This window comes from Hetaerina americana, unplaced genomic scaffold (genome assembly GCF_022747635.1).
Source record: "Hetaerina americana unplaced genomic scaffold, ioHetAmer1.1.p SCAF_3, whole genome shotgun sequence".
Lineage (NCBI taxonomy): Eukaryota > Metazoa > Arthropoda > Insecta > Odonata > Calopterygidae > Hetaerina > Hetaerina americana.
In genome coordinates, this window is record NW_027286874.1 from 106,490,387 (window position 1) to 106,499,654 (window position 9,268).

Sequence of the window (9,268 nt, forward strand, 5' to 3'; positions counted from 1 at the left end):
CCAAGATGATCTCTAGAAATCATCCGATTCAGGGCTCGATAGGAATGCGGAGAAGCCATAGTATTCCGTCTCCCAATAGCCCCCTATGTCCCAAGATAATTGGTGAGAGCAAACCGTAAATCTAGTGATAATGATATAGTAACCTCTTGAGGGCATGGTTACATACTAAACTGTCCAATAAATACGCGAACTGAGGCCATAAAAACTTTATTTTGCAAAATATAGCCTATATCGATTTTGTACCCTTCAGAATACTCTCCATTCGTTGCTATGCCCTTATTCCACCTCATTTACCACTCTATAAAGCACCCTTGGAAGTCGTAGCCACGGATATCTACAAATTAATATAAAATGTTTCTTCAAACACGGGAGACGAGAAACTAGTAAAGCTGAAAAGAAAATAAAGAATTGAATTAATTCAATCAGCCACAAACTAGACTAATTGGCTCTCCACGCCTGAGTCCCGGCCATGGGCTATCTAAAGCAATCTCAATTGCTAGGGTTAGTCTTTGCATAGATGATGATTTCCTCTTTGGGAGTACACCTTATTGCCTCCAATGGCGGTCCAAATAATGCGATTTAACGTTCGTTGTAAAATTGAAAATTCTGACCAAATGTTATTATTATTATTACTAACCTCCCAATATGGCCAAACCCCTCGATTATTTTTTTCTGACATTTTTACTTTGCTATTTTCCTGGCTCCTTTATAATGACTCAGGGGTTTAACTGTACATTACCAATTGGCTGATGGCCAAAGTGCATTGCATCAGTCGTAAATAAATAGATATTTTCAATCAATAGTTATCCTAGATATGTGATATTCCTACACCAATGAGGAACTGTAATAAACATAAATAAGTATGGACCACGAAACTGACAACTAGAATAACAGGAAAATAATGGACGACTTATTCTCCATAAGGTGTCATTTCCAGTTGAAAGTCATCAATTCGGTCCTTCGCAAACCGAAATAACTCGATTGCATGCATCAATGTGTTAAAATGTGAGTAGGACTCCAGATTAACGGCATATTTACATCTACATCATATCTCTTCGAGAGTTCATGACAAGAAATTTCGACATCTAATGATTTCTTTCCTTGGTCATTGTATTGTGGTCACTCATGGCCATTGTATTGCGAAGCTCCAGGGTCTAGTAGCGTATTATGAGGTGCATGCCGAATAGGTTTGCGGGGATATTAATCCAGACGCTAGGGAAAGACTTTGCTCCGCATTTGGAGCCACACATTGGACCAAGCACTTAAATTGCCTCCTATTGCCTTTGTCAATAGAGAAATATGAGAGGGGATCGAGTCCTTCAGCCAAAAGAAAGGACCATAAAGTCATTTAAAAAGCGGTTGGAAGAGTGAAAAAGAACACAAAATAGGCCGTAAAAAGCACAACTTCACCTTTCCACCAACTAATCAGCAGCGGTTTCGACAATTTATATCACAACCTTTGGGGAATACCTTAAGTTATTGTAATTATGGTACACGTATTATCATGGAATGCTTTACAATTCACGCCACGTGTAACATCTGCTCCTTGAATAGCTATGAAGATTTAAATTTTAGGCACACAGAAGACATTACGTGAAAAAAATGGTGGAATGGAAAAAAAACTTCAAAAGCTACCGTTACGTATTTAGCAAAATTTTGGCTGGAATTCTGTTTCAAAAATATCGCATTACGCTAATGGAACGCTTTTACCTAAGTGGTGCAGAAGGGTATTTACTTACGTGGAGTAACATCCTTAGTCGCTCACGGAGGACTTGGGGAATGAAGATATGATGACTGCTTGGGATTTCTTCCCAAGTAGTCATGATGCGGAAGTACTGCCGAAAGGATTCGTTGGCGCCGCGCCAGTGGCGCAACAATTGGAAGGGGGAAACTGCAAACCTCCCAGCCAAAATCGAGATGAGGGCGAAAATATTTTGTTCGTCGTTGAGAGCTGAGCGAAAACCAATGGGCAGGGGAAAAATATCATCGGTCAGTCGGACAGTGGCCATCTTCATTAATACCAATGTCAAGGAACGTTGTTACCACGCTCTTGTAAGGCCTCGTTTAGAATATGCATGTAGTGTATGGGATCTGAATGAAAAAGGCCTCATTCGGGAAATTGAGAAGGTTCAACGCAGGGCAGCCCGTTTACTGAAAAACTCTTGCGATAATACGAAAAGCGTCACCAAAATGCTTCTTGGGCTGGGTTTGGAATAATTAGAAGGATGATTCAATGCTAACTAAATACATTCAGATCTGCATGTTTCAGCACCGAGGTCTCGAAAATTATTCGCAATCCAACAAACATTTGTCGTTTGGATCATGTATATAAAATTCGGGGAAACAGATGCCAGAACTAGCAGATTCAAGGACTTTTTCCCACGGAGAATACGAAAATAGCAATCGTAGGGTTATAGATAGCAAAAATCCCACTTTCCACCCTCAGGGTGTCGGGAATAATTAGTTCTACTCAATCGCATGCAATTTCACTAAACTCGTGTGTTTTGTTGTCAAAACACTTTCTTTTCCGCATGACCTCATTAGAATGCTTTTAAATAATGTGTTGCTCGGTACAGTATTGCTTGCCCTCCTGCTTTGTTTGTTTTCAAGTTTCTCCTTCCATCCCTCGTCTCTCTCTCTCTGTGGGTGGGGGCCGCTCCTCCGCTGCCTGCCTGCTGCGGTGTGTCGTATTCCCCTACCTATCTGTGTCTTTAGGGGCGGATGCTATAAGTTGCATGTCCATGTGAGCATAGAGTTTCCCCTTTTTGCTTTTCAATTCTAATTTCCACGTAAATGGATATATTTGTACTACATTTATGCGTGCATGTTTATGTTGGATGAAGGTATTTTTAATTTCCATTCGTGTAAGTTATAAGGTAATTCATAGGTTTTCGTATGAATATATAGTATACACCTCTGCGGGCGTAGGTTCGTATGAATGTGTTGGTTTTGCACATGGATTGAAACTCTTATAAGGGTGGTGACCTAACATCCCCCGCCATACGCCCTTGCGGTGGCTTGCGGAGTATTATGTAGATGTAGATACCAAATTCCGTTTCGTGGTGCCACCGACTTGCCTTAGCAAGAGCCATTGGTCGCAGCGCGATTTATGACAGTCCCCACCATTTACAGTCAAAACCGGAAGAGAGACAGGGGCGATGTTGAAATGGTTTATTTGACGCCATTCAAAAATATTCAAGCCAGAATATTCACCAAGCAGAGCAAAATGCTACTCATACTATAGGTTTTTTTATATTTTCAAATACACACACCCTTGACATCGTCCCTTTTCAGGGGTTTGATACACCTAGTAGGCCAAGGATGACTTGCATGCTAATCGGGCAAAAGTTAGCAAATCCCTTCAGGATCGAGCGATTCTTGCTTGTCTAGACCAGTGAAAGCGGGTCTGGGATATTTCTAGCCTTAGTTTTCGCTCGAGGCCTTCTGTCAAAAATGTTGCCAAAATTGAAGTGTTTGAGACTTCCGCAACCGTTGGCATGGTATCCTACGAGTGGAACTGTTGCCGCAAAGTTTGTTGGCATCCTCGCACGTCCAACCCCGTCAATCACCAGTGAAAATCGAAAAAAAAAAGATAATTCTCGGAAGGGCGAATCCGAGATGGCTTCGACTGAGGTCACAATAAGGTCGGCTCATTTAGAAATGGCCATGACGGTGAAAATTATGATAATAATAATAAAATGATAATTTAACAACCCCATCAGTAATAAAAATCATCATTGGCATCAAGCACAAAGGGCACCGTTTAGTTATTCACTTCTCACGAGTCATTTGGACCGCGCCCGAAAGGTCCTTCCTTCAGGGCCGGCGCTCTAATTGTTACCACCACCAGAGCCAACAATTTTATTCAGCGAAGTTTATTCAAACTCGGTCCTGAATGATAGCATTTTAAATTAATGTATATGCTAATAGATAATCTTTCAGAGCCAACCTTATGACTAAATACTTCGTTTGTTTTCTCATGAGTAATTCCCCTTGCCCTTTTACACCATTGCGCCAGCGAATACTTTCTTTCTTTCCATGTGCCAACGCACTCGGGTACTATTCCTTCTTCCTACGTCCTCAATCTCCGCTTATTCTCTTTCTCAAAAGTAACGCACTCTGGGTCGCGTGTTCGATGAATATCGCGAGGACAAAAAAATTACACAATTCCCGCTTCCTACAGCATCTGTTCTTGTTCTTACATAATTCAGACGTTTTAGCCATAAAATATAAACCCATGCACGGCCGAACGAATACATTTCACGAAAATCGATACGAAAACACACGGTCATTGAATTAAGAGGGATGCATTTGTGCTTCCAGATTTGGTACTAGCAGTAGATATCAAAGGATGGATGATCAAAGATGTTAATGACGTATCATAGGCCCCGACTTACAATGCTAGATGAGATCATAGACGTAAAAACAGGGAGATTTATTGTAGAACGGATGGATTTATAATGCCGTTTTTCTCTTTTAGCATTAGAGATCAAATAAATATGACAGCAAACGCGTAGGAGACAATTAGAATTGGTAGTGTATATATTTATCGAAATCCTAAATTTTATTTTTTTATTCGATGTACTGATCTTTTTTTGAACAGTTCTTCAGCATGATTTGAATATTCATATCCTTTTAATGAATATTGTTGCATGTAAGCACTTTCTTTCGTGTGATTAAAATGTATCGAGTGCATGATTAAGCTAATATTTCTGTAGGGGTGACATGATTTGGTTTTTCTTGTAGTTTTATTCTGTTTTAAGGGTGGTGACCAAACATCCCCCGCCACACACCCCCGCGGCAGCTTGCGGCGGGGGGGGGGGTGTGGCGGGGGATGCGACTTTTTTCAACCAATCACTGAGGTGAAGAACTAGACCAATGTGCAGCAGTGTCAATCAAAGTTTTTAAAAATATCTAGGATAGCGCTCGAACAAAAGTGCATAAAATTATAGTGGCAATTGCAATTCTCTGTGAAATGTATACGTTATAATTCTCCGAAAAATTATTTTTGTCATTAAAACGAATGAATTCCTGTGCCTTTCCAATTCGTTCTTTTTGGCATGTACAGCGAATGCTTTATAAAATAATATCTTCCAGTTATTACTGAAGCTATTACTTCCACACACTGCCATAGTGGCTAAGATCTGTCTCAGTCATGATTATTTGAATGCCTACTCTTCGATCTAGTAGGATAAAATACTCCCCCACTTCCTTCACTATGGCAGCATCATCCGTGAGTGATGGTCTTTCATTCCTTGGATCGTCTGTGAGAGACGTTTGGTCAGTTTGGAAATTCCTTTTTCACCTTAAACTGTGCAATATGACAGGCTATCATTTCCAGAGACAGCTATTATTTCATCATGGATTTGCCGGGCCCTGTAACCTTTCTAATAAAGGCACTGAATCTCACTTTGAGCCTCTATCTTCTCCATACTGCGAGTTGCTTCAATCTACTGCTTCCTGAAACAAAACAAATCAACAATAATGCTTGCAATTTACAATATTATGAAAAGAATCAGTTGCTATGTATAATAAATTCTATCCAGATATTTCGGTCATTAATAGCAACAATAACTTAAAAACGGTGCCCCACGTAACTGGTCAAACGTAATTTATTTATTTTATTTTAAAACATTAGTTACATACGGCAGTAGCGCCAATTTACAGTGAAAAACATAACAAACATGAAAGAGGACAAAATACAATAACAGCATAACACTAAACAAAGAGAAACCAAACATGGACCGGGGAAAAATTTAATTTGTTGAAAGGTGGGATAAAGTTTGGGTGGTGAAATTGTTGAATGATAAATAAAAAAGTTGGAGAGTATGAGGGAGTGAGTTTAGAAGGGAGGAGAGGCGAAAGAGTAAAGGTGAGCGCTTGGTGAGAGATATTCTAGGAATAGGCAGATGGAGGAGAGCAGTTCAGGGCAATCAATAGTCGAGTTTAGGGTGTTGTGGAGGAGTTTTAAATCAGCTTAAATTTACATCTACATCTACATAATACCCCGCAAGCCGCCGCAAGGGCGTGTGGCGGGGGGTGTTAGGTCACCAACCGTAAAAAAGAAAAATACCACATGCAAAAAAAAACACGGAAAATTACACCCACAGCAGCGCACACACTCATGCAAAAATCCCTTCATCCAATACTCATGCAAACACATATACCGCAAAACCACTAAAAAACTGCACCCCATGATGCAGCACGAAAGCCATCCTACAACACGCAAGCCAGGACACAACAAGCAAGAAATTGAAACACCACATGAAAATGCACCACGAAACACTCTACCCCCCGAGGAGATTCTAAAAGGCAGGGAATGCGACCCAACGTTGCAGGTAGCAGGAATTTCCCCCCGCGGAGAGGGACAAGGGATTAAAAGGGAAACTTAAAAACAGATGAACAGAACATGAATGAGGTCATTCGGAAAGAATGGGTTATTATAGCAAAACACATAAGGTTAGTGGAAGAGCATGCATTTAAATACAACTAATTATTTTTTAGACGCTGAGGGTGGCAAGTGGAATTTTTGCTATCTATAACCCTGCAGTTGCTATCCCGTATTGCCCGTGGGAAGAAGGAGTCCTTGAGTCGGCTAGTTCTGGCATCTATTTCCCGAATTTTATATGCATGATCCAAGCGACCAATGTATGTAGGAGTACGAATAATATGCGAGACCTCGGTGCTGAAACATGCGGATCTAAATTTATTTAATAATTTCAATCTTGCATTGAATCGTCTCTCAGCCAATGATTCCCACCCCAAATCCATGAGCATTTCGGTGACGCTTTGCGTTTTATCGTAGGAATTTTTTACAAAACGGGCTGCCCGGCGTTGAACCTTCTCAATTTAGAAGTAATACATGGAGTAATGGTTACAGAACAGGCTATTCTGTCAAAAATATTTATAAGCGATTGCAAAAATAGAAATTCCAATCCGTATATATATATATCACATTGCGGTTTTGAGAGAGAAATTTTGAAACGGTCTGTGTTTGAAACTTTGGCTATGAGACTGGACTTCCGCGCAACCGCTTCCTGAACTGCTCAATGAAAACGGCACCAAAGTTGAAAAATATATGTGAAAGCTATTGATTTGTAATGAAATTTGTAATCACACCTTGCATTCCCATGCCAATATTTTACAGTGGATTCCTTCCTCATTGTGGCCACAGTATTACTTTTAGGCCCTGTTATGGCTGAAGATTAAGATGAAAGAGCAGCATATTACATTAGCTGACATATTTCGATTTGAAATGTAATAGCATTAGTTACACAACCCTCAAACTCAGAAAGTTATACTACCCTATAGAGGTTTTATTTCTCATGTTTTCGGGTCTTATCGCAGACATGCGTCAAGCATTACAGCACTTCTTGCAGAAAAACTTAATTTCATGATTAAACAGTACATAAAAAGAGAAACGCGGTCCATTTTCGGAAGAATGTGTGCGGACGAATAGAAAACCGTAGCACCGTTATCCGAAATGAGTCTCTGGGAGCTACTAGAAGCAGGGAGATTCAGAGTTATTGATTTGCTCATGCATTATACGAAAGAAATGCACTCGAATTTAACGGTGACTAAGAGGGGATGATTGTAGCCCGCACTAGAAGACGAGTTTTCAAGGCCAATTTACTTCCAAATCGAACGATTCATGGAATATTTTCCTCCTTAATAATTCTTCACAACACCAGCATGTAATATCATGTGTACAGTGTGAATCACTTGACAATAAAACCACATCGCATGCCACATCCACTAATGGTTGCAGAACTAAAATCGTGCCACACTCCCTTGCGACTCGTCGCGACATACGGCACTGGTTAACTGAGGGTGTCGATTCAGGGCTCACGAAATGGGATACCGGTGAGTCTCTGTCTAAATCGTGACGCCTTTACCATTTATCTCTTCGATCGCATTCACACAATACTTTTTCGGTACCTACCCCTCTCCAAACATGCACCCTTCTCACATACATATATCTCTCTGTGGTAATCCAACTTTCATGCATTCTCTCAACATGACCAAGCCCTCCTCATATTGCTCCTCTTTATAATGTTTGTCTATAACTGATGAATGCCATTCGTATTATTTTTAATCTCATTTCTCACCCTATTTTCTTTTTTTGTTTTGTAAACATAAATTCCTTCAATGGGTATGCAGCCGAAATAGCTCAGTTGGGAGAGCGTTAGACTGAAGATCTAAAGGTCCCTGGTTCAATCCCGGGTTTCGGCATTTTTTTTTCCTGGACCTGGTGGTAGAAAAAATTCCTCGTATTCTAACCCAGAAGTCGCGGGTTTAGGACCTAGGGAAATGGGTGTTTGTAATTGTCTTCAATGGATAATGTTTAGGGTTAGGTGGAAGAAGAGACTACCTAGTCTCAATATCGCCCGAATAAATGTATCAAATATATTATTACCCTTCCCTTTTTGACATATATTATTATCGTGGTGTACGCAAATTCCGACACAATACCATGGGTTGGAATACAAAATTTCGCATCATATCGGTATTTCGTAACGTACCGGTGAGTCCCTGCCCGCATCTTGAGGCTTAGGGGCTCGGGAGAAATGAAGGAGGTCAAAGATATAAAGGAGAGTAAGGGTTCGGAGAATAAAGGAATAACTGCGTGAGAGAGAGGAGAGGTCACAATAGTTCCGGTCAGGGACACGCCGAGGTGAGGAATGGGACGGGGGGGCCTGGTTCTCCACTAGGTCACGGTGAGAAGCGGTAGTGGGGTGGAGGAGTGACAGGACGGGGGAGGGGAGTCTTGAACCCCGAGTCCGCCGCACATATGTCATCGGCAAAGAAGCGTGCTACTCATTACGCAGACTGAGGTCACTGTGAGTGAATGACCAGCGAATTGACCAATATGCGTCATTGGTGTGACGGCGAGGTTAGTAATAGTCCCTTCTTCCACCTAACTCTTACATTACAGACATTAAATTGCAGACAATTACATACAACCAAGACCTAGATGGATGAAAATCTACCTAGGCGGGAATCGAACCCGCCACCCTTGGGTTGGTCGGCGAGGACGTTACCCAGCCGCCACAGGGGCCGGCAATATGGAATGGAAGACAGAAAAAGAAGACGGTGGGTGATAGAAAAAATCCTTATAAATCCGAAGTGAATTCGATTCATTGATACAATGGCCATAAATAGAATCTTCTTAAAAATTATCATTAATCAGGGAATCATGATATTGGTTTTACAAAAATTATAATTTATAAAAGTGTAATGTAATATTCATGCCTTTGGTGTGCATTTA

At 40.8% G+C, this 9,268-nt stretch overlaps 1 non-coding gene across 1 annotated transcript; it reads left to right on the forward strand.

The window, feature by feature from the left end:
- The first annotated feature begins 8,159 nt into the window (after positions 1–8,159).
- On the forward strand, positions 8,160–8,232 carry TRNAF-GAA (transfer RNA phenylalanine (anticodon GAA)). The gene has a single exon. It is a non-coding gene; the product is annotated as a tRNA-Phe (tRNA).
- Positions 8,233–9,268: the final 1,036 nt, after the last annotated feature.